The sequence below is a fragment of the Urocampus carinirostris genome, chromosome 18 (genome assembly GCF_059441175.1).
Source record: "Urocampus carinirostris isolate Australia breed hairy pipefish chromosome 18, RoL_Ucar_1.0, whole genome shotgun sequence".
Taxonomy (NCBI): Eukaryota; Metazoa; Chordata; class Actinopteri; order Syngnathiformes; family Syngnathidae; genus Urocampus; species Urocampus carinirostris.
Window position 1 is genome coordinate 29,312,933 of NC_142366.1, and position 24,998 is coordinate 29,337,930.

General features: G+C 40.4%; 1 long non-coding RNA gene across 2 annotated transcripts in view; it reads left to right on the top strand.

The window, feature by feature from the left end:
- The window catches only part of LOC148348796 (uncharacterized), a 163,523-nt gene that overhangs the window by 32,563 nt on the left and 105,962 nt on the right, over positions 1-24,998 (top strand). For both annotated transcript variants that reach the window (XR_015847716.1, XR_015847717.1), the window contains exon 3: positions 8,264-8,316. This is a non-coding gene — a long non-coding RNA (uncharacterized LOC148348796). The remainder of the gene's footprint in view (positions 1-8,263; positions 8,317-24,998) is intronic.

Sequence of the window (24,998 nt, forward strand, 5' to 3'; positions counted from 1 at the left end):
CCATTTGGATCTTTTTTTTTAAATAGCAGACATGAGAGTTCTTGCGCTCTGAATCTTAATTGGAAAACTAAAACATGATGAAAGCGTGCATTCAGGGGCAATCCAATCACCAGAACCTCGGAAACCAGATGGCATTGAAAAGGAGGGATTTCTTTCTTTTCGAGCTGCACGCGGTGCCTATTCATTTCTCTTACAGCACATTTAATGCAAGACAGCTTAAGACAAACAGCAATAAAATCAGTGCAACCATGAATACACAAGGGCCACATATTTTTCCCTCCATCACCCTTGGTTGCCAACACTGTTGACACATTATTCTTTTGAATTTAAGTGCCAGGAGTGTTGCGCTAAACCTTCCTTCTTCAAGGTTAGGAACAGTTCTCTCAAAGGGAATAATGTACAACCTTTTGAAGGAAATAAAAGAGCAGCCACCAAGGTGACATTGAAAAAGTTATGATAACTTTAAAACTTTTATTTTATTTTATTTTATTTTTTTTAAAAAAAGGTGTATTTTAACAGAATGCTAAGCAGGAGGTAGACCCCACTACACAAACAGCCTCCATTATAGGTCTTGTCTCGCTAGTTTGGGAAATTACAAGAGAGGAGTCACGTTTTAGCCCCTCGTCCTGATTGACTAAAAGTCTAATCTCTTCACAGAGTTAATGAACACATCAGCTAATTAAAAGCCCAGAGTGGCAAAAAAATAACACAGCTAGCAAAGCAAAAAAAAAAATCTCGTACACTTTCTCTCATGCAGCCTGAAGACATTGCTCGACAGTGGGGTGTTTTACTTAGTATTGGTTTTCACCGCAACGGTTGTTTTCCTTTCTGCGAGTAATTTTCAGTATTAACTCATCCGATGCCAGATCTTCTCTCAAATGAGAAGTGCCGGTGCTAGCCAATTTTTGCCGTTTTGACTTATTTTTGAAGGTTAGCAGAAAATTTAGTTCGGTAGCTATATAGGGATAGGATATATGGTAAATGGTAAATGGTCTGCATTTATATAGCGCTTTTCAAGTCAATGAAGACCTCCCAAAGTGCTTTACAATGTGCTTCACACTTACCCATCCACACACACACTCACACACCAAGAGGGAGTCAACCATGCAAGGCGGCTACCTGCTACCCTCATCTTTGATTGCTAAAAACATGTTTCTAGCTTTTACCATTGTCTATTAAACAACAGTTGAACATTGCTAACTTCCTTGGAAATCCTCGTTTCCCCAAAAACGTCCTCGAAAAACGGCTTATGGTGAAAGGATGCATTTCAAGCAGAACTTAGACATTGATGCTTCTTTTAAATATATTTGTCATACCTCCAATACCTAAACAATTCTTTCCATAAAAAGAGGGGCACTTGACCTCCAAACAATCATCTATATTATAACAACACTGAAATTATGGATGAACGATCCATGAACTTTGCAAGAGGTTTTTATCCCCCGATGTTTACGGTGAAGGTATCCCATGATTCGGGTCACCATGGCGATAGCGGATGTGCACGAAACGTCTTCCCTCTGCCCCGACGATGAGGAACAGACGTCTTCAACTTTAGAAAGATAAAAGCTTTGAAGCATTAACTGTACTAATATCCTTACTTTTCTCACCACTCTGTGCATACTCTACACATGGGCCGCCTAGACACTGCTGTATGGTTTCATACGGTGGATGATTGGTGGATGGTGGTGATTTTTTTCACACTGAAACCATCCCCAGAAGATTGGTACTTACTGATTAGCAGTGCCAAACCCTGTATAACATTCTTTAAATTAAAACAGAAAAAAACCCTACATATTTTTACGTTTTGGCACTCTGGGAACAATGCTTCTGAAAACTCACTGAAATATAACGGCACTGAATGAGTTAATGTCAGTGGCATCTGCAAGATGATGTTTTAAAATAATCATCTGGTAAAGCATCAAGGGATAGATATATACACGTTCATGCAGGAAGAGTTAGTGAGTGGATCTTATTGTACAGTAGTGTCTTATTGTCCCTAAGCACAAACCCAAAGGTGGCTTTAATAGATTCTCCTCACACCTTCTATGAGGTGACCTGCCCAGAGGAGGAAAAGGAAACCTCTTCGCTAATGGCAGGTATGAACACGGAGGAGTACCAAAGCGGCTGAAATTGCCGTGGAGGATACGATAGACCAAATAGAATATTACTCAAGAGATGGGTCAAAGTTCACTGCGAGAAAGATGTTGCTGGTAGGTCACAGATTTCTAAATCACTAGAACAGTGGAATGATCATGTTGCTAATTCCACTGATTTCATATCCTGTAAGGGGCTGCCAAAAATGTTAGTGGTCAAACTTAACTGGGTAAAATGACAGTAGCTTCTTACAAATTAACATTGATATTTAAATATGCATTTAAAGACGCTATCACTCTTTTGTAGCTCATCACTAAGGGTTATCCAAAGTTATGTTAATGTAAGTAATGAAAATTTAGTTACAATTACAATAGTCCCCCATTTTTTTCTCTTAACTCAGGAATACACCACTGAATAACGGCTTCAGAGTGACGTTGAAAGACATGCTAGCTAATTCAGACAATAAAATGCTTTTCAGATGAAGTCACATACTTTGCACATATTAAAAGCTGCATCCATTCACTGAATACTATTGTCCTTGCCATTGTTTACTTATGTGATGCTGTATGAAAATAAAGAGACACAAAACAGGCATGTTTTACAGAACTGGCATAGGTTTCAGTGGGAATTCTTCCCTTTGTCACACTGTAAATGTACCGAGGTACTGCTCTTGCGCAAACAGGGTTATTAAGTGAGTTGTAATCCACAGGCTAGAAAGACTTGAAGTATATTTATTTCTTCTCTTCTGTTTGAGCCATTGCCTGGAGACCTGGAACAGCAAGAGATTTCATTATCCTCTTGCATTTTCAGAGCAGCTAGCAACAGAGTAGTCACCAGGCAACACGGCTATGCTGTACACGTCCCATTTAAAAGTGTTTGCTTCCTACTTTCATCAACCGCTTCTGTACACAACTGCACACTCCCCCTAAATCCCTTTTTCTGTCTTTAAATCAGCCCAAATCCGTTTGTGTCCGACCAAAGTCTTCCAGCCAAACATAATAGACGGTAATCAGCTCTTGCAACAGTGAGTGCAATGGCTTTCTTGGTCATGCTTGGATCAACAAAGTGTCAGTGTTTTTCTAAGAAAAGAAGTCGTTATTAATCTGAGAAGCTTCTGTTCCTTTCATAATTACTCGCATAGAGCCACACAAAATGGATAATAGGATTTGAGAATTTATCATCTTATGCGAATAAATCTGTTGCTTGCTGGAGCCCACTATTTCTAAAACAGTTTTCAAAACCCTTCATGCAATTAAGCATGGTCAGAATAATAGTTTGATTACACTGACTGTGGGTTATTTTTGTTCGAGTAGCTGCGACTTTCTACTGACAACTACGGCTATCAGCATGTAACTTCGAATTTACTGATATGAGGTCAGGCAAAGGATGAAACTATAAAAGGAATCTAATACTCATCAGTCAAGATAATAATTCCCCAAATATAATGAAGTGTAGGCCAATTGTCTAAAGTCTGAAAACTTTCCCTGCTGTTTATTCTCAAAACCACTTCTGGGTTACATGAAGAAAATAATTGAAATATCCAACTTGCATCCCTTCTCCCTTTCATCCACGGATCTGTTTCAGCTGGTGACTGGAACCAATCACGGGTTACCGTGTCCAGTTCTTTCAGGAATAAGCCATCATAGGTCTCCTCGTTTCTCTCTTCTTCTTTCATGCCTTATCACCCCTCGACCACCTGCCTTCCCCCATGTGCCCTGACTGTCATGGTCTTTGCTCTACTGAAAGTTCCTCATCCCCTTCGCCCCAACCCATGCTCATGGCTGCCCCCCTATCGTTACTTCTTAAACTATGATACATGTGCTTCTCTGTGTCACTTCTGAATCAATTCAGTGCATAGTCACTGCAGTACATACGTTTTTAATTCATTCACTGTCTGCCCAGTTCCAATAGACCACAAGACTGAAACTTTATTACCCAAAGAGCCGTGAAAGCAAGTTTTTTACAAGCGCCTATTCATGTATTTTAAGACAAAATTCAAAAAAACCGCAAAACCCACTCTCCACACAAAAACTTATTTCTTCCGCGCATTCTCTTTCACTGTGTGACGTTTGATGATATCATAAAATCTATGAAGTAATAATAATAATAATGCCATATCCCATGTCCCATATCAACAAATATAGCACTTAAAGTGTGTCTCCTTCCCACAGTTACTTAAGTCCTGCGCTAAAGTAACAAATTTTATCTCCAACCCACATGTATTCATGAAAAGAACTCATCGGGCAAGACTGAGAGAGGAGTGCAGAGATCCCATCACCCCTACTGCTCACCCACCCACCCAACCAAATACTTCTCGCGTTTTTGGGTGTTTACAGTTTATTCTGTGGGTTTTCATCTTAAAGAGTCTCAGCATTCAACATTGTTTTACTGTGACTGTAAACCGTTGTTGGGACCCTATTTGTCTGGACTGAATCAAGTGACTACTGTGTCTCTTCTCACATATTGAAATTGAAACGATATAGAGAAGTTTAGCCATGTTTTTGTTTTATCTCTGAGTCAGATGTACACAAGAAAAGAGCCATGTCTTCAGATTCAGATTCAGATTCAGATTCAGATTTACTTTATTGTCATTCGTGTACACGTGTATACAGAACGAAATGTCGATACATCTGACCCGCACAGTTTCTTTGAACGTCAGCCGGGATAGATAAGATTAACCATGTCTTCGTCAGAATTTTAGCGCAGCAGTTCGTCATCTCGCGGTTCGATGCCTCTTCCAGTTGTTAAATGGTCCAGTTTATTGTCCAGAGAGCGAATGTTAGAGGGGTTAGCCTTTAGCCTAGCTGTTAGCCCGGCCCGCTTCGTCGAGGGGTTAGCCTTTAGCCTAGCTGTTAGCCCGGCCCGCTTCTTCGTCGCGCCGCTGTCTTGCCACTCTGCTTCGCTGCTTTGTAGGCCGCTGGTCTTGTAGGTCTTGTTGACATAGCAGTCCGTGGCTAATAAACACTCCCGAGTGGTCGTAGCACCGAGCGCTTGATGTCGAGTGGTCGTAGCACCGAGCGCTTGATGTCCTCGTTCGGCGGTAACGCCGCCGTCTTGCCACTCTGCTTCGCTGCCTTGTAGGCTGCTGGGTCTTGTCGACATAGCAGTCCGTGGCTAATACACATCAAGCGCTTGATGTCTGGATGATCGCATATCCAGCAAAAAAAACTGCGATCGTAACTTAATCTGCAGTTCGAGCCGACTTTGTGCGCCATCAAAACTGAGTCGAAGACTGGATCTTATGGCCGACGCGTAAAAAAACCGTTGCAAGTCGATGCGGCCGCAGCCATCAGGGCGCCGCCATCTTGAATGTGTCTTGCTTGTGAGCCATGCTTTTCCGACTCCTGTAATAGACCTCTGATGCCATACCAGTCTAAAGCAGTGAATTTATGGATAAAGAGGGAAGATTCACAGCTCCAAAAAAAAAAAAGAATAAATAAATAAATAAATCGACCCAAAAAATCAGTCATCAGAGGCACATACTTCACCCTGAAATATGCTAGCAAAACACTCCAGTTCCCACATAGCTAAGTCTCAAGTCCTCAAGCAACCCACCACTACTTCTCTCCCAAACATTGAACTCTTCCGTGCACCCCCACCGCAACCTCCCTTTGAAGAGCTTCACCCTCCCCCACTTATCTGTCATGCCTAGGATAAGGTGTTTCCAAGCAGTACGACTGATGCCTGCGAAGCTTTATTTGAGCCTTTTTTGGTTGACTGTGCAGCCACTGTAGATAATTCAGGGTGACGCTTCTGTAGACACTGCAGCGTTTCTTCGCACTCTTAATGCATTTTACCAAGCAAGGTAATGTTAAGAGATGCCCTAGCAATACACAAATCTCTTTCGAACTTGGTTGTGTAAAACCACATCATTATATGGTTTACAACAAAGGGTCGTTATATTGGCATTAAAACAAAGCTGTAGTGTTAATGTGGTGCAATTTGCAGTCATATATTTTTTTGCCGCTATGATTGACTCTGAGCAGTCTTTTCATCGCACAATAAACTTTAATAGTGTTATTAAACGGAGCAAAGTATTTACATGATGTAATAGTGGATCTCTTTGAATTGGCAATGTAGGCACGGGTTTAATGGATCATTGGCTTGCCAGATGGATACATGCTTCTGAATCAAACCGTTGCTGAGTTTGCCGAGTGCTGTCATATGAAATAAACGGGCACTGTAAACGATCACACTTAATAATTTAGCTAAGATAGGGTAACCGCTTTTTTCTTAACACTAACATCCCACTCACCAGGAAAAAATCGTATTCCTATGCCTGTCGAATGAAACAAAGACTTTGGAAACAATACTCAAAATCTGGTGTGTTTCAGTTAAAGCAGAATTTCTGTTCACCAAAAACAAAAATGCTAAAAAGTATTTGATCAGATCCAGGAAGGCGAAAGACCGAGAAACCCATCGACTTTAATCACAGGATCAGCGTCCACAGTGGGATGACAGTATTGAACTGCATCTTTAAAAAGGCCAGAGATAGACGGATTTCATCAACTAAAAGGACAGAGTGAGTTCCTGCAGAAGTAAAGGAAACGGTGGCGGCTCAAAAGATGACCCAATGCCACAGATAAGACACAATGCCTTGGAGACAGTTCACTCGCTGACACCCAATAATCAATGCGCTTTGAGTTTAAAAGCATCAGATGAGTTTCTGGGACAAGCCACTCAGGGCCTGTGCCAACAGTAGGAAAAGTATATTCTAGAATGAGTGAGTGTAGTTCAATACATTGGTCTTGTTCACTAAACAGTTCTTAAAACAACTTGGTTAATTATAAGGTACTATTCCTATTTTATGTTGTTGGAGCTATGGAGCGGCTGTGTCATTTATAATTAAAATGTTTGAAAATGTTCTTACCATTTCAAGATTTCCTAGGGTTCGGCGAATGTCACTAGCATTTTTGTTAAGCATTTTATTTTGGAAGTTGCTATACAGTTGCAACGGGAGGAATCAGTCTGTCCTGTTTTGTTTTATTTAGCCAGTCTTATTTCGTCTTCTAGTATTTTTGTCACGGTTGCCATGGCGCCTAATTAGCCCCGCCCATCGGCGCCAGCTGCAGCTTGTTGACAAATTGGCTCCCTGTCAGTATTTAAACTCTGTCTTGTCAGTCCCCTTTTGTCGGTCCGTCTGTGAATCTCCGTTTTTACACGGCAAGCCCTTTTTCGCCAGACCTGTGTTTTTGCTCCTGTTTTTTTCCCGCTACGATCTGTCTGATCTCGACCACGTCTGCTCTCTTGTCCCGAATTACGACCTGTTTTGATCTCGACCACGTCTGTTCTCCCATCCCGGATAACGACCCATTTTCTGATATCGAACACGTTTTTGCTCTTCCACCCTGGCTACTGACCCGTTTTTCCCGTTTCCGACAGCACCATCGCTCGCGAGTGGGTCCTGTCTCCGTTCTGGTCCTGTCACAATTTTTGTTCATGATGAGAATGTTGCAATTTACTATCTGATTGGCACTCTTACCCCCTTTTTAACAATTAGGCTTTTATTCTGCCATGTAAAAATGTGCCCCGCCCTAGCTGGAATTTCTTTTGATGCTATCCGAATCCAACTTTTTGTGAATCTCTTCTTTCTTTGTGTCTTTGTATATACTCTCCCATTTTCAGTGTTTGGTTTGTGTTAGGATTCCAGCATCGACTTCCAAGACATTATCAGACTTCCGGTCTGATAATGTCTTGGTTTTCGGCTGGTAGGTCAGGGCAACAATCTTATCCAGTACAAATTGAAATACAGTAAGAGTTAAACGTAGACATTTTCAGACATTTTTATACGACTATTTGGAAACTATTCATGGGTTTTCTTATTCAGCGAATGACCAAAGAGGAAGATGTGCATTATGTTGCCGCTGCAATCCACAATAGCTGAGCTGAGTTAACAAGTATTCAACTGACTTGTCCCAGCTTTTATAACCAACACAATGGGCCCTATGTTGCTGTTCACTGGAGAAATCGACAATACATGTTAGAGTGGTTTAAGGACACCCAGAGTAATGCCTTATCATACGAGCCTGAAAAAAATAATTGTTCTGTATATCAGCTGCTTGTTTGACCTTGACATGTATTGCTAAATTTGTAAATTACATAATTTGCATAGTATGTGCTTGTTTTTGCTGACGGCAGTGTGACTGACTCAACGGTTCTGTTGTTCCAGGCTTCACAGATCTACACGCTCAGCATTTGGGAGACTTAAAGACAAGAGAATGGGTAAGTTACCTATCATTTCATACCGCCTGTCTTGCATAATCCCACACTTTCTGATGGTAAAAAAATGTCGATGAAGCGTTGGCACAGAACAATAGGAGACAGGAAAAAAATAGGGTCAAGATAGTCAGAACTGCCCTGTTGGTTGGGATGAATGCAAACTCCTGACGAGGCAGGCGAACTCCTCCTTACCAAGTTTGTGTTTTCTCATTTGACTGGATCAGCATTCTAATGAAAGAGCGTGATGCCCTAAAGCTCCGCTTGAGTCCCATTTGTCTGTTTTGTGAATATGCAACTCGCACCGGCAGAAAACATTTATATTTAACATAAACACTTCTTGCCAGCACAGGAGGTTTATAACAGAGGAGTCACGTTCATTTGATATTTTCCTAGCTTAAACATTTTTCACACTACCTTTAATCCCATGGGTCCTGTTTGAGCACCTTAATCCTTTGGATCAGATATTGAATCATCAAAAGAAGAATATAGACCCAGGGCTAGCCCAGTCATTTCAAAGCGAAACCTGGGAACATTTTTACGTTTTAACTTTAAAAGTTTTGCTCATCTGGAACTTTTGGAGAAGAACCCCCACACCCCACCCCACTAACCGTTTTTTTTATGTGTGTGATTCCGGCCATATTTTCTATATGAAGAAATTTTTATATGCAAACGATAAAGGCGCTGACCAGCTGCTCGTCAAGGCCTTGGCTTGTTACACGCTGGCAGAGTCAACTCTTGGCAGGGTTGCACTGCTCCATGTACATAGATGAACAACTGTTGAGCTGGAATATGTGCTTTCTGCAGTCAAATACACAGCGTTTTTGTCATATTTTGTGTCTATTGCACTGTATGAAGTTGAGGAATTTAAAAATCACACAGCAAAGGTTGTTCAGACAATATAGAAATATAGTTTCAAACACTTTGAAAAGGGTGTCAAAATCAGGGAGGTGGGATTGAGGTATTGCCTACTATAGGAGCTGTCATGAATGTGGGTACATTTTTAAAGTTTCTAGGTGACTCATTTTGTGCTGGATATATTACCATATTTATTCATGTATAATGCAGTAATGCAATCCTTTTTTCCCCTAACAAACAAACTCAAAGTTTTGGAGTGCGCTAGGCACACGGTTTTTCGGTAGTATATTACCGCCTTTGTGCAATGATTGCTATTTAAAAAAATATAGCTGAATATAATCGGAAAACATGAGAGGGGGGTTTTGGGGTTTTTAAGGGTTATTGTTCTATCTTCGTTATTCATTATCCATTATCCGTTATCGGTCAGTTCATAATACGCTATGCATCAAATCCTGGCCACTGGTGCGCTAGTGACAAAGATCACATACTAAAAGGCATTAGGTTTTATCTCATTATCACACAATCATTAGTCATGGTACCAGAGACAATTGTTAGCGAATGGAGTCACAGTAAAAAAATATTAAAATTCTACCATTTTGATTTTTAGTTGTAAAACAATTGAAATTATCCATAGGATAAAAACTGATGCTGTTACTAGCCACTCTCTCGAGTACCAATACCTTAAAACAACGTATTCGCCCATCCATAATGATGCCGATTATTATGTTTTATTGTACAGCTGCGACAGAGCATATTCATTCGGTTCCTTTTTCAATCAAATTGTCATTTGTCACAAAGAAATCTGTGTCCCAGTTTCTCTCCTTTCACAAGCTTTGTCTTGACCAAAACCTTTTGCACAATTGAACAGCTTGCCAATACAAAGCAACAGAAAGGCCTTGGAAATAATAATAATAATAATGGTAGTTTTACCACTTAGGTGGTCCTACAGGAAAGATGCAATCGGGCATTTGCCTGAATAGAGACCATTTTGAATGGTCCTCTACTGTGTTTTTACAGAAGTATAAAATGTTGGAAGATTTATTTTTTTCATCTACCATCTTACTATCCCTTATCTTATTTTCCTATTTAGAAATTGGCCCACATTTTAATTTCCCATTCTCAGGTTAAAACTCATATGACTCATTTGACATGTTTATTTGTAAAAATAGCTAATCTTTCCCCGCACCGCCACCTGTACACAGATTTTTTTTCGAACTTGTGAGCTTTTATGTTACCAAATAATGTATTTAGCTGCACTATAAGGTGCACCGGATTATGAGGCGCTCCCCAAAAAAGAGTTTATTTCCGACACAAGGTGCATAAGGTAACAGCTACTGTGTGTATTTGTGTATCTATTAATGCAACTATGCAGTGATTGATCAGTTTATACGTACCACTGACCAATTTCGCAAAACATTGCTTGCAATGGGAATCGAACCAGAGTAGTGGCGGTTGGGGGGGGATCACCCCTCTACAGCTAGTCCGCTAGAGGTAAGGATGACATATAAAAAGGCATGAGAGGTTATCCCATTATCTATTTTTTTATGGTGCTAGCAACACTGATTTGCAATGTGCATTGTGATCAGTTGAGGAGTCTTTCCACTTTTTCACATGTGCGTTAATAACCTCTCGACTCAATGTTTTTATTTACGAAAAGAGCTTGTTTTGTATTTTGATGAAAGCCGTTTTCTAATTTCCATTCTGTAACGTTCATTGGCTGTTTAACCCATTAGAATTTAGTAGGCAAGTCAGTGTTCACATCACTGTGAGTAAAAAGTGTGATAAGACAAGCGCTAATGCCATGTCCTATGTCATCTGTACCACTGGTAGTCTAGTGGTAAGGTGTTGGCACTTTCACCACCACTACTCCAGTTTGATTCCTGTTGCATACAATGTTTTGCGAATTAGCTCCATCCATCTATCCATCATCTGTACTGCTTATCCTCAGTAGGATCGCAGGGGTGCTGGAGCCCATCCCAGCTATCTTTGGGCAGTGGGCAGGGGACACCCTGAACTGGTTGCCAGCCAGTCGCAGGTCACACAGAGAAAGACAGCCAATCACTCGCTCATTCCCACCTAGGGACTATTTGGTTAGGCCAATTAACATGACATTCATGTTATTGGAATGTGGGAGGAAACCAAAGTGCCCGGATGAAACCCACGCAAGCACGGGGAGAACATGCAAACCCCACACAGGAAAGTTCGATCTCATGACCTCAGAACTGTGCCGCACATGCGCTAACCTCTGTTCTGCCGTGCTGCCCGCAAATTAGGTCATCCATGTTTATTGATTTGATCAATCATTGCTCAAATGCGGTAATAATAAAGTAAAATTTTGTATTTTCAATTTTCAATTTTATCCACTGGGCAGTATTTAAGGGCTCCAATTTATTAGGCATACTTTCACATTTTTGGCCAAGGTTTTCAGGTGTGCTTTATTGTCCGGAAAGTACAGTAATTGGGGGTCAAGTAAAAAAAAGAAAACAAGAAGTTGCAATTCATTCTGAAGCTGCACGACCTCCGCATCTGACCATGCTCATCAAAGCATTAAACACACCCGGAAATTATAGAACTGGACAAACTTGAGACCGTTTTTTCAAAAGGTTTGGCCAGCGGGCCGTGAAATTGCGCTGTTCACATGCAGCAGACTGTGAAGCACTTGGCAAGAGATGGCTAGATGGTGAGATGAGGCAAGGTTCTCTAAAAGAGCCTGCCGTTTGTTTGAATGCTTGCCCATCGCCTCTGGGAACCGTCCCTAGACAGTCCACCAAACGGACACAACCTGTTCCTCACCTGTTCCCCACGCCGAATTAGTTATTCCCGCACCCGTACAGCAAAATCAAAGTCACTTTATCAATTTCGTTGCAAAGAGCAGATAGCACTTCCTTTGTTTTTTCAAATCAAAGATTGGTGCAGTTCCTGTTTTATCACCGAAACGCACATATTTGCTTTTCATCTGATTTAATTTCGGTTTCTGCAAGCTTGGGGAATAAAATGAGAGGTGCGTCCCACCTGGAATACTTTTATATTCATGATGTCTTCACCGGTAAAAATATGAAGCTGTTATGTGCAAACAAACTCGGAGCTTTCTTGGGTATTCCTTTGCTCAACCCTGTTCCATTTTCCTGCCAAAACCAAGATGCACCTTACCTAGGCAAGACCGTTAAAAGGAACAAAAAATCCAATTTAGTCATTTTATTTCTCTTTTTAAAACGTTTACTAGGGATGTTCCCCACCACAATTTTGGAGACAGTACATCCTGAGTAGTCACCGTTAGAAAAACTACGTACAGAAACCGTTAACACATACATTTTCATTGCTTCTGCAAATAAATACCTTCAAATCACAAATTATTTTTTATTTTTATAGCATTTTTTCAATGACCATTTACCATTTCTTAAATTGTACAATCTGATTAGGAAATGGCCAGTAAAGGCATGCTGGTATTAGTTTTGGCCAATGCATGTTCCCCTTTGTAAAAAAAAAAAGAAAAAAATATTAAAGATAAAAAGGCTTGTATCTGTACAGATATTTATACCTAGTACCGTAAATTCCGGACTATAAGCCGCTACTTTTTTCCCAAACGTTCAACCCTGCGGCTTATTCAGTGATGCGGCCAATTTATGTAATCTTTCTAACGGCCGCCAGCGGCGCTCGAGTACAAAAGGTAAGATCTAGACCGGTGGAATATATGCGCCGAGGAAGACTGCAACTTTACTAAAACTGGCCGCATGCGAAAGGCAACTTTTTCGCAAGTCTGCCAGTGGATCCTGACAGCGTGGGGCAGCATAAAAAAATCCACCATCACCAACGGGTTCCGAAAAGCCGGTCTGCTGCGTGACTGAGAGGAGGGCACAGACTCAGGAGTGGATGAAAGTTACAGTGACAGCGTGAGTGAGGCTGCGGGAGCGTGGGACGACGTCTATATGACAAAGTTTCTTTCCGACACTGAAGAAGACGACTCTGATGGCTTCAGTTCTAAGGAGGAAGATCAGGACGGTTTACCATTAACTGCCCTGTCACAGGCACCGTTTGGGATGAAAGTTATATTATTATTATTAAAGCTTTGAAAACTCTCTCGGTGTACTGTCTTTCTTTGTAAATATGTGTAACCATGTAGAATATGTATTTGCAACTGTATATTTTTGTAATGTATTTATTTGTATTTATTTTAGACACTTATTCTGATATGTTTTGCACGGGCGAATGAAGAAGAAGGGGCGGAACAAACGCGGGGTGACAGGAAGTGGGGTAAAGGTGAGACCTGTTTGTTGACGCGGCGGACAATAGTGGATATATATTTTTCCCACCCTTACCTTTGGAAATATAGACTTTTTTCCTTGGATTACTTTCAACGGGACCCGGACTCTGCAGGTCTGCATCAAACCTTAAGTACCGATATCATTTTCCGTTCATTTTGCCGGCTGTGATTTTTGGACTGTGTACTTTAATGAAGGACATTCAGTTTCAATCGCGGGACTTAAAGTCGGATTTGGGTTAATTTTGTGTTTGTGTTACATTTCTTTAATGTGGGCGCATGCGGCTTATATACAGGTGCGGCTTTTGTAAGTACAAAATCGGTTTTCCTCTTAAAATGTGGTGGGTGCGGCTTATATAAGGTGCGCTCTATAGTCCGGAATTTACGGTAATTGTCTTTCCTTACTTTTCACCAGCTCCTGTATAGGAATTGCATCCCAGTTTGTACATCTATAAACTGTAGTGTACTCAAAGCTCAACATTTTTTTCTGTGTGAAATGTGCAGTTTTTTTCTATAAGAAAGAAATGAAGGAAAATACTTCAACACATAATAATACAAATGTTCACATGACCTTGTTTTTACCTCATCAATATGGAGATTTCACGGTCGACCTTTTGTAGTAACTTTATGCTGCATTCATTTTCCCATTCCTCTTGAAATAAGCTCTGAACATTTTCTCAAATTGTTTTTGAACAGAGATGCATGTTCATGAATCGATTCAAAAACACAGGCACACGCACACAAATAAAAGCCTCAAAACAAAGAGAAATACGCAGAATTGGACCTTAGGTCATTGCATTACATTGAATGTGACTGAATTCAAAGTTCTGCACAATGTCAAACACTTCAACCCTGAGACCTCAACAATGACCACAATAAGACGAGCATTGTTTAACAAATTCTTTTCTGTGCCTCGTTAATTACATATAAGAGCCAAAGAGCTTATTTATAATGATCTCCCCTGGGTCCCAGTGTGCTTATCCTGTAGTGCGCTAATGGGGTTACTCCTCTGTGGATTTCCTTACACACAAAACCCAAATATGCATCATCTGGGTAAACACTCAAGATTTACATATTCGGCAATACAAACATGACCTAAAATAGCATCATCAAAGAGTCTTAATCCGCGTTGTGATTGCCTTGAACATCATAAAGTTTCACAAGAAGAAAAGCATGAAAATGTGTCATCCATATACTATAGCCAAAATACACTTTTTTGTCTTATATGAAATAAGGTGTTCAATGATGTCTACATATTGCATGCTGACCTATATTCTTTTATCAAACATTACTAGATGTGGATTGTGTATTGTGTGCCCCGATAACATTTCATTCAAAAAACAAATCATTTCACTGAAAATGAATTTTTCATGTCTTTCTCCATGGCTTTATTTGGAGCAAACTGTTCCCTGTTTTTTCCACGGGTCTGAGCGTTCACACAAAGTCGGTGAGCAACGCTTGAAACAACAGTGAGCAACCATAATCCCAAGTGTGGCAAGATATTTAATTATCAAACATGTCCAAAACTTGACATCACGTTACATTTTGCTGAGTTTCCGGCAATGCAAAATATTTTTTCTCTTTTGAATGAATTGACTCATGTGCAAAGGTTGTACGGCCTACAAACATCGTTTGTTCTTACAATACTTTCACAAGATATCCATTTCTTTTTATTTCTCGATATATTTTGTCGCATAGTATTAAAATTTTTGGGGGCTTATTTAGTCGGTTGTAAGATACAGAACTGTACTTAATCACATTTTTTTTAGTGGAAGTACAATGTTGGCAACAAGATTCACTTGATATCATTGGAAATTATTTGAATACAACACAAACTTTTTCTTCTTTTTTCCGTGTTTTTCTCTACTTTTTAAAAAATTCCTTTAAATAAATCTTATTGTGTTTATTTTTTCCGAGCTGTTGCTTTTTGGATTTGTTCTGTTTACTTTTTTCCTACATTTCTTTTTTTTTTTTTTCTGGCTTTTTTCCAAATTTTTCCTTCTTTTTTTCTCTTCCTTTTGTTTCTTTTTTTCTTAGTTTTTTACTACTTTTTCATTTTGGTATTTTTTTCTTTTTTGTTCTATTCCCCCCTTCTTTTAAGTCATTTTGTGCATAGTTTTACATAATATTTGGTCATGTTGGGATTAAAGAAGCAAAAACAACCTGGAGCTGTTTAGGACCCGAAAGAGCCGGTTCCTTTTAGTGAGCCGGGCTGAAGAAGCCGGTTCTCGACCAACTCTACTAACTTTACTCAACTTCGTTCTACTCTGACTCGACTTCAAAATACCACATTTAGGACACAACGTCAGGGGAACCCTTGTATTTTTACCTTCATGCACTGTAACTTTGACTTAAGTCGCTTCTTAATTAGTAATTTTGAGCCCTCATTTTTGTGCGCTGGCTAGAATTTCTTGTGTGCAGAGAATGTGCAAGCAGTGCGCAATTGCATTAGAGGGAACACTGCCGTCAAGTAACTTTAATAGAACTGATTTAAATGTATTTATTCATTTAAAATAATTATAATACATACCAATGATATACCTTATACCTATAGTTATAATTCCTACCAGAATGTATTGCTGTTTTTTGAGTAGCTGTCAAAAATTTATAAGCAAGTTCTTCTGTTGGTAGTATACAAAGTCATGCATGGACTTGCTCCCTCATATCTTTCAGATTTAATTTCCCCCTATGTTCCGGTCTGGAGCCTTCTCTCTGAAAATGCTGGTCTACTAGTGCAGTGTTTTTCAACCCTTTTTGAACCAAGGTACACTTTTATTTCTAAAAAAGTTCCGAGGCACACCGTCCGTCGAAAATGTTTGAAAATGAAGTTATGTCAAATATTTCACCGCACTACCTCATAAGCAGATAATTAGTTCATAAAAAGACAAAAATAATACTTAAAATAAAAAACAATGATGTGCTTTATTTGTTTTTATTTTTTACAGTGCAATCTTAAACCGCTACGTTAAACAAATTAAGTTTTTAAATGTAGTGTGCTACCTCATGAGCAGATAATTAGGGTATAAAAATCTACTGCCACCTACTGATATGGATGACTATTACAGTTCCTCGTCTGAAGAAAGCAAAAATACTGAATAATGGCCTGATTTTTTTGGAAAGATAAAATTGGGCAAATTCCAGGGGCACACTGGTTGAAAAACACTGTACTAGTGATCCCAAGAGCCAAGAAGAGATCCACAGGTTCGAGAGCCTTCTCCATTCGGGCCCCGGTGCTGTGGAATGCTCTTCCGCCTGAGATTTGATCTGCAACCTCAGTGGAAATGTTTAAATCTAAGCTTAAAACACACTTCTTTTCTATAGCATATGAATAACCTATATTTTATGTTGACAATATCTGTGTATTATTTGCCCTCATATAGGTTTTAGATCAGGGGATGGTGTCATAATAGTCTTTGGTTTGCAGTAATCTGTGGTCTGTGCAGCCCTTTGAGACTCTTTGTGATTTAGGGCTATACAAATAAGCTTGACTTGACTTACTTGCTTACCCCTTACAAGTAACCAAACTGAATTTTGATAGTCCCCAATAGTCTATTCATCTCTCCTGTTTTTTTTTTCTTACAAAAAGCCTGAATCTAATCTGTTCGATCTGTTCATAAGCAGGTACCCCTCGTTCACGTTTTATTGTATAGCAGTTACCAATGTGCAAGATATAGCCCGACATTTTGGCACAGGAGAAAGCTAAAGCCAAGAATCCAAGATTTGTGCCAGGAAACATACAGTACAGTGCTTGTCTCAAATGTTGTGTCGGTACTCTGGGGAGGTGACATAAGCTCATGTTTCTCCAGATCCTGTTACAACATTATACTGTTTCAGTTCAGCCCGTGTTGATTCGGGGCTTGCATCTTTCAATTGAGGATTTGTGCAGCTACAAGCACGAGGAAAGACAAATGAACAAACCATACCGCATAAGTATTCTCTATTCTTTCAGTAGCCGCCTCCTTTCCCAAAGCTTCTCAAATGACGGGACTCTCGTCTGATTTCTCCAATGGGGTGTCGTTTGACCTTTTTTGTGCTTTCCAGAATCCAAACACAATCATTTTCTTTCAATCCTTTTGGTTTTATTCTCCTTTCTCCACTTTTTCCCATTTCGTCTTTACATTGTTATAAAGAAATTCGTGTGCCACAAGCAGTGTTTTTCGTCCCGTTTGACAACTTCACTTTGGATTACCGTATTTTCCGCACTGTAGATAAGGCCCACCGGATTATAAGGCGCTACAATGGGAACGTCGACAAAACAGTCAGATGATTCAGTCAAACTGATTACCCCCTTAACATTCCCAAAGCTTGCAAAGAAGCAAATATGTGTCGTAGACACGTGCGGATGCGGTGTCCGTACGATGTCACTTAAATGCGTCATTTCAAATATCATTCGGAAGGTTAAAGTCTTGGAATTCAAGAAATGCCAACCATTCTTTGCTTTTCTAACTTTACTGTGCATATGACAATAAAAGCTTGAATTGAGTTTAATTCACTCAACTCATCACAGCAACATCAAGATCGTTCTAAAACAAGATACTGGGAAAATATAAAGCCGCATAACTCAAGTTCCCACGTTCAATAATGATACGCAATCATGGTCTTCTTACAACCGTGAGTGTAGTAAATCCAGGAGAGTAAAATGTTTACAAATACAGACTAATGAAACATGTTTCTTTATGGCGTTCGTTAGCAAACTTGCTATTCAGTCATCTTTTTCGGCCAATTGCAGGGTTTGTTTTGGCCCTCTAGTGTATCCGAGGCTCCGAATAAATTCAGCCAATAGCGATTGATGTAACGGATGATTGACACATCTTTTTCGGCCAATTGCAGGGTTTGTTTTGGCCCTCTAGTGTATCCGAGGCTCCGAATAAATTCAGCCAATAGCGATCGATTTAACGGATGATTGACACATCTTTTTCGGCCAATTGCAGGGTTTGTTTTGGCCCTCTAGCCAATCCGAGGCTCCAATAACTTTAGCCAATAGCGATCGATTCAAATAATGATTGACAAATTGGTTAGCCAATGAAACGCCGGTATATAAATCCCAGCATACACCGCGGACTACTCCACGTTCGGGGGAAAATCGAGTCGGCGGCTGTTGCGTAAGTTGCGAGACCTTGCGAATTTAATATTGAGCCACATATAAGGCGCACTGTATTATAAGGCGCATGGTCAGCTTTTGAAAAAAATTAAGACTTTTAGATGCGCCTTATAGTGCGGAAAATACGGTACTTTCTACCCTATCGTTATGGGTTTTAACGCACAAAAATGCATTTATTCGAGGAATCAACTCCTTGCCCTGAAGAATTCTCGTGCCGATGTGATAAGGGGGGCCTATCATGGAAGCAGAGCCGGAGCTAAGGTGAAGGCTAAGCGGCTAACGGCGTTATAAGCTTTCGGTAACGTCCGTAGTCATGGTAAATGCGAACTCTCTACCAAATAAGACCGACGAACTGGCTGTGCTGGTGAAAAACATCAAAGTGCACAGGGAGTGCAGTTTGCTGCATTTTACGGAAACGTAGCTCACGTCTAGCATCCCGGACGCTAACGTGGAGCTACCCGGCTACCCAGCTTCAGCGCTGTTAAGGCAGACAGAGACACAAAAGCCTGCGGGAAGCGGAGAGCAGGTAGACTCGCTATCTACGTGAACCTGAGGTGGTCCCTGCAGCAAATGGGCACAAAGATTTGGCCTAGCGTGTGATGTCATCCACTCCGCTGTTGCTAAACTACAACACACCACCCTGAGGCTGTCCAGTTAATCTGTTAATGTCTACAAAAGGATACTGCTGGAAGTGTGAATTTCCCTACGGTAATGAATAAAGTATCTATCTATCTGACAATCCTAATTGTATTTGCAGTTCCTGAATAATGCGCCCACGCGAAGTTTAAAGAGGGGTGCCAGGACTGGTGTCGTTCTGCCCAAACAAAGGGGCTATGGGAAATCCAAGACTGGACGCACAACTCACAAACTGGAATGTCCAAATTAAATTTGCTTGTCTGGTCAGTGATAAGCTTTGAAAATAATCAACCCAAAATAGTGCTTTCAATACAAACCGCCAATCCATTGAGCACAAATTTGAGGCTGATGATGATGAGTGATGGGAATTCGAGGAGCAGCTGCATAGCATGCGTAAATTTCTGATTGTGGTGGCAAAAGGTGTCTGCGGCTAATCAATCGTCTGCAACCAGGCTCCGTTCGAGTATTTGGCACCTGCAGCTCACTATGCCAATTTGGATTTGATTGTCATCAGAGCTCATTTGTTTGCTTGTATTGTGAAAAAAAGAGCCGCAATTAGAAGACTCGGGTGGCTGTTAAATCACAGTATAGGGCAATTTCCAACAATTATGCGGAATATCGTGAAATCATTCAGACGCTTGAATGTAATCAGCGCCTCGGTAGAATTGCATTTTAAACACGGACACAACAACATAAAAAAAACAACACTCTTTTCAGTAATGTATAGCAATGCTGCCAGGTTGACGACACTGCTCGCGGCTATCATTCCCCAGTCTTTGTTTTCGCCTCTTTTGAAGTAGGAGGCGAGTCGAAATGACGCCATTAATGCAGAACCTATTCCTCCTGAATCAAAAGGAACACCTCACACGACGTAATGACTGCCGTTTTTCTCTTGGCCTCCGGTTCTTTGCTTTTAACTCATCACAGGGAAAGACGTCGTGAAGGGCGGGTTGTGCGGTATGTAGCAATCTCTGTTGTTTCCTTTTATTGACTCTATATCATTTGTGGTACAATACAGTACTTGCACATTTTTCTCTGCTTCTCTGATGATAAAACTAACACACTAATATTCAGTCCGATTTGGTGATGCTTATGCCTTTACAGAATGAGCACAAAAGGTTATGTAATGACAAAATATTAGGACTGTTTTTTTGAGGGGGTTGCTTTGGATTTCATGTATATTTATCCATAAATCTATCTTGTCTCATATTTTTTTATTTTGCTTAAGTGTAACAGCTTAGTAAAAATCCAATAAGAGCAAATAAATATGAGTCCATATATTTTTTTCTGACATCATTCACTTTCAACAGTGTCTAAAACTCGTGACACCAGGCAACTCTGAAAAGTTGCCTGCCCGGCCATCAAGTTGCTTGCCCCATTTTTCACAACTTGAATTACAATAGGACGACTAATCGCAAAGAAACCCATTGTTGTAAAGTATTAAGGATTGATAAACAGAATATATAGCAGAACAACACTTTAAAATAAGTTTATTATAAATCTACTTATAACATTCATTGCATGTATATGACATCGCTGTTTTCCATCTGCCATCAGTATGTATCTGTATTTACTCATCTTCATTCATGCAATGTTTGCGTTGCGTCGTCATGTACGTTTACGTTTTGTAGCGTCATCGATTTTGTTAGCTTCTTTTGAACATTTCTTATGGGGCTGAGGTTTTGGCTTGATTCCTACCCACTTCTCCGTTTTTCTTGTGTTCTCTGTGGGTCCACTTTGGAAAATAATATGCAAATGCACGACCTTATAATAACGTTCGTGAGAGTCCGGAAGCACGAAGTTCTTTGATTCAGGCTTCTGATTGGCTGCATAGTATGCAATTTGCCAAACGAACAAAAATTTCCAAACTGAACGAAGATTTCGAAATTGGAATAGAGCAAATGTTTGATTTGGGAAAAAAAAAACCCGAAAGATTTTTTCTTTTCTTTTCTTGAAACAGTTGTCGGCCACCCGGGCGTAGACGTTTTGTAAGTTGTAGATTATTACAAATCTACTTATAACATTCATTCCATGTTTATGACATCGCCCCGGGCGTCCGGGCAGACGTTATTTCAGACACTGACTTTCAACTGTTCTCCAAGTCACGGTTGAAGGACTCTTTGCATATCTGTCACGTTAGTCGTACTATAAACCATAGTGGTTTATGTCAAAATTTGGCAACCCAAAAGTATCAGGAACCAGTTTCCTAGGGCTGTAAGAGTTTGATCCTACTCCTTAAGTGTAACACGAGGAATATTGGACACAACGTACAGAATCCGAAAATAATCACTAAGCAACACTAAACAGACCAGCACTCGGTTTTTATACACAAGGCTATTTCACGTTGCAAACAGAAATAAATGAATAACACTTGATGATTTTTTTAAGCGTTTAGAGGCTATTCACACACATGGAGTGCAGTTGGCTTTGTCTGTAGAATAACGAAAATAAGGAGGGGGAGATAAAAAGGAGGTTCTCAGAAAAAGGGATGGAGGTACCTATCATATTCACCGCATGTTATGGAAAATCATTACCCACATAGACAATAGACTTTATGCTCTATTTGTTTGATATATTTTTCCACCTGGTCACTTTGGGGTCCCCCTTCCTCTCTAGAGTCGCTTACTAAAATCTCAAAATTTCACCAAACTGAAAAAACACATTCATGTTTTTACTGTATTGAAAAATGTCAAAATGGAATATTTTATCGTGTATTAAATTGGAAAACCTGATTTTGAACCAGTGTCTGAAATAACGTCTGCCCTGACGCCCGGGGCGTGCATGTTTTACGTCAGGCGTACAACTTACAAAACGTCTCTGCCCGGGTGGCCGACAACTTATTTTTTTTCCCAAATGAAACGTTTGCTTTATTCCGATTTTGAAATCTTCGACCGGTTTGGAAATTTCGGAATTTCGGTCTCTTTGGCAATTTGCATACTCGGCAGCCAATCAGAAGCCTGCATCGAATAAATTCGTGCTTCCGGACTTCCCCGAGCCTTATAAGGTCGTGCATTTGCATATCATTTTCCAAAGTAGACGCACAGAAGAACGCAAGAAAAACGGAGAAGTGGTTAGGAATCAAGCCAAAACCTTAGCCCTAGAAGAAAGGTTCATAAGAAGCTAACAAAATTCATGACGCTACTAAAAGTAAAAATACATTAAAAGCATCGGAAAGAGGAGTTCACGTGGCTTGTAGCAGACGACGCAACGCAAATATTGCATGAATGAATGAGTAAATACAGGTACATACTGATGGCAGATGGAAAACAGCGATGTCATATACATGTAATGAATGTTATAAGTAAATTCATAATAAACTTAATTTTAAAGTATTGTTCTGTTATATCTTCTGATTATCAATCCTTAAGACTTCGCAACAATGTTTTTCGCGGTATCAATTAGATTCTGGTTAATCGTGCAGCCTTATGTATAAATACATAATTAGCAGGCATGTTTGTCTACCGTTCATGCAGTACACAATGGAGTTTTTCAAAGTACCCAGTGTGAGGGTGAAATTGCTTTGAGGTTGAACTCACTGCAATCAAATATGATTGCTCGACAACAATTAAGCGGCTCTGGGTAAAATTAGCAAGATGCAGCGATGGTTCCAAACAAAACACTTGACAAACTACAGCAATAACCCAAGTCCTCCCACTGAAAGCCCAGCATGAAATGGGTGGGAGAGACCTTCTCCTTCCTACAATCCAATCCTTCTTTCCAGTCTCTTATGTTTTATTTTTTTCTTCCCCTCTGTGTCCTCTTAGCACACCCCAAGAGTTGGCGGGAAAGCTTCCTGGCACAAAACTTGCGGTTAGGAGAAAAAAAAATAGGACAACAGGGCCCGTAATATATTAGTCTGCTCCCAAAGCTGTAGTTGCTTTTTTTCTACAGAGCAGCCCTGTTGCGCAAACACAACTTCGAAGCACATTTGGACAAATTATCATATATTCCTCACAGTTGACACTCTTAGGATGTTAAACTACTGTATTTGTTTTATCATAACACCTAGAAAATGACCTCCCAAGTACCCATCCATTCATTATCTGCATCGCTTATCCTCAGTAGGGTCGCAGGGGTGCTGGAGCCCATCTCAGCTATCTTCGGGCATTGGGCAGGGGACACCCTGAACCGGTTGCCAGCCAGTCAACTCACTTGTCCATTTCTACCTAGGGACAATTTGGACCGGGCAATTAACCTGACATGCATGTTTTTGCAATGTGGGAGTAAACCGGAGTGCCCGGAGGAAACCCATGCAAGCACGGGGAGATTGTGCAAACTCCACACAGGAAGGTTCAATCTCATGACCTGATTACTCTGCCGCACACGCGCTAACCACTGTGCCGCCGTGCTGCCCACCTCCTAAGTACATTGCAGGTTAAAAGGGCTTTAACTTTTTTTCTGTAAAATATGTATTGGTAGTTTTTCGATGTGTTTAATTCAGTAATTACAAATGGATTTGTAGATCATGTGAAAGAGTTTGAATTCAAAAGAGTTGAAAGGATTCTGACACACTGAGACGAGTTTTTTTTTCCCCTTGTGCTTTTTTCTTGCGACGAGTTGGCATTCATGTTTCGATTTTGACATCAGTAACAGTGTAAAGCTGTGGGACCCATTTTGGGGCCTGTAGTTCTTCCAACATAGAAATAAATGATTCACATCTAATTCTACTGACTTCCTTTCACCTTCTGCATCTCCCACCATACCCTGAGATCCATATCCATATGTTCCCTTACCAAAAACAGGGTATTTACTCGATCAGCTGATTTTTCTTTGGTAGCACATAGAAAGCAATGCCCATATATGTGACCATACCACCGTCTTGCAGGAGTGTACGGAATTTACGAAGCGATATTTAAGGGCAGACCCATTAGTCGGCGCCCGTTGCAAAAAGGCAAGACATGTGACGGATCATAAAATCAACATCACGTGCCTTTCTGACACAAATGGCTCACACAGAAATGCTGTCCAGCGATAATCGTTGTAAGAGATGGACAGTAGAGTGAAAGATGAGAAAATGAGGCTGTTGGATGTCAGAGGGGAATAATGCACTATATATTCGTTTATTTCTTTATCCACTGGAAAATTACTTTTTCATTTGAACCAAGTGAGTCAGAAGTAATTGATACTTAAGTTAAAATTCCAGCCATCTTTGCTTCAGAACCTCATGAAGCAGAAGTACCTCATGAAGCAGAAGTACCTCAGACTCTCACCGCTGACATTTTTTTCACGGTTGAGCTCAATGTTTTGGCAAACCCATTGCTAAACGTCCGGGTTAAAAATATAATAAAATAAGGTAACAGTACTGTTATTTAAAAGTTATTTTATTAATGATGGTGGTTACAGCGTGAACAGTTGGAATGTAACTGCAAGGTCCAAATTGACCTTTTCACCAAGTAATGTTTTTACTACTTGTATGTCATGATTACTGATGTGACTCAGTTGTGCCCGCTCATTTGCCGCCACCCGCTGCGGGTTCTGATTGGCTGTCACTATTTGAACTCAGCCTTGTCAATCCCCTGGTGTCAGTCCGTCTGCGAATCTTCGTGTATACTAGGCAAGCCTTTTTTGACCCGGACTCACGCCTGTCCCGTGTTTTTGCTCCTGTTTGTCCCCCGCTACAACTTGTTTTGATCCCGACCACGTCTGCTCTCCCGTCCCGACTTACGACCCGTTTTTTATCCCGACCACGTCTGCTCCTCCGTCCCGGCTTACAACTTGTTTCGGACCATGTCTTGCTCTCCCAACCAGTTTTCTGCCCCTGACACCGCCATCGCTCGCTACAATAAAGCTTGTGGTGAACATAACGCAAGTGGGTCTTGTTTCCGTTCTGGTCCT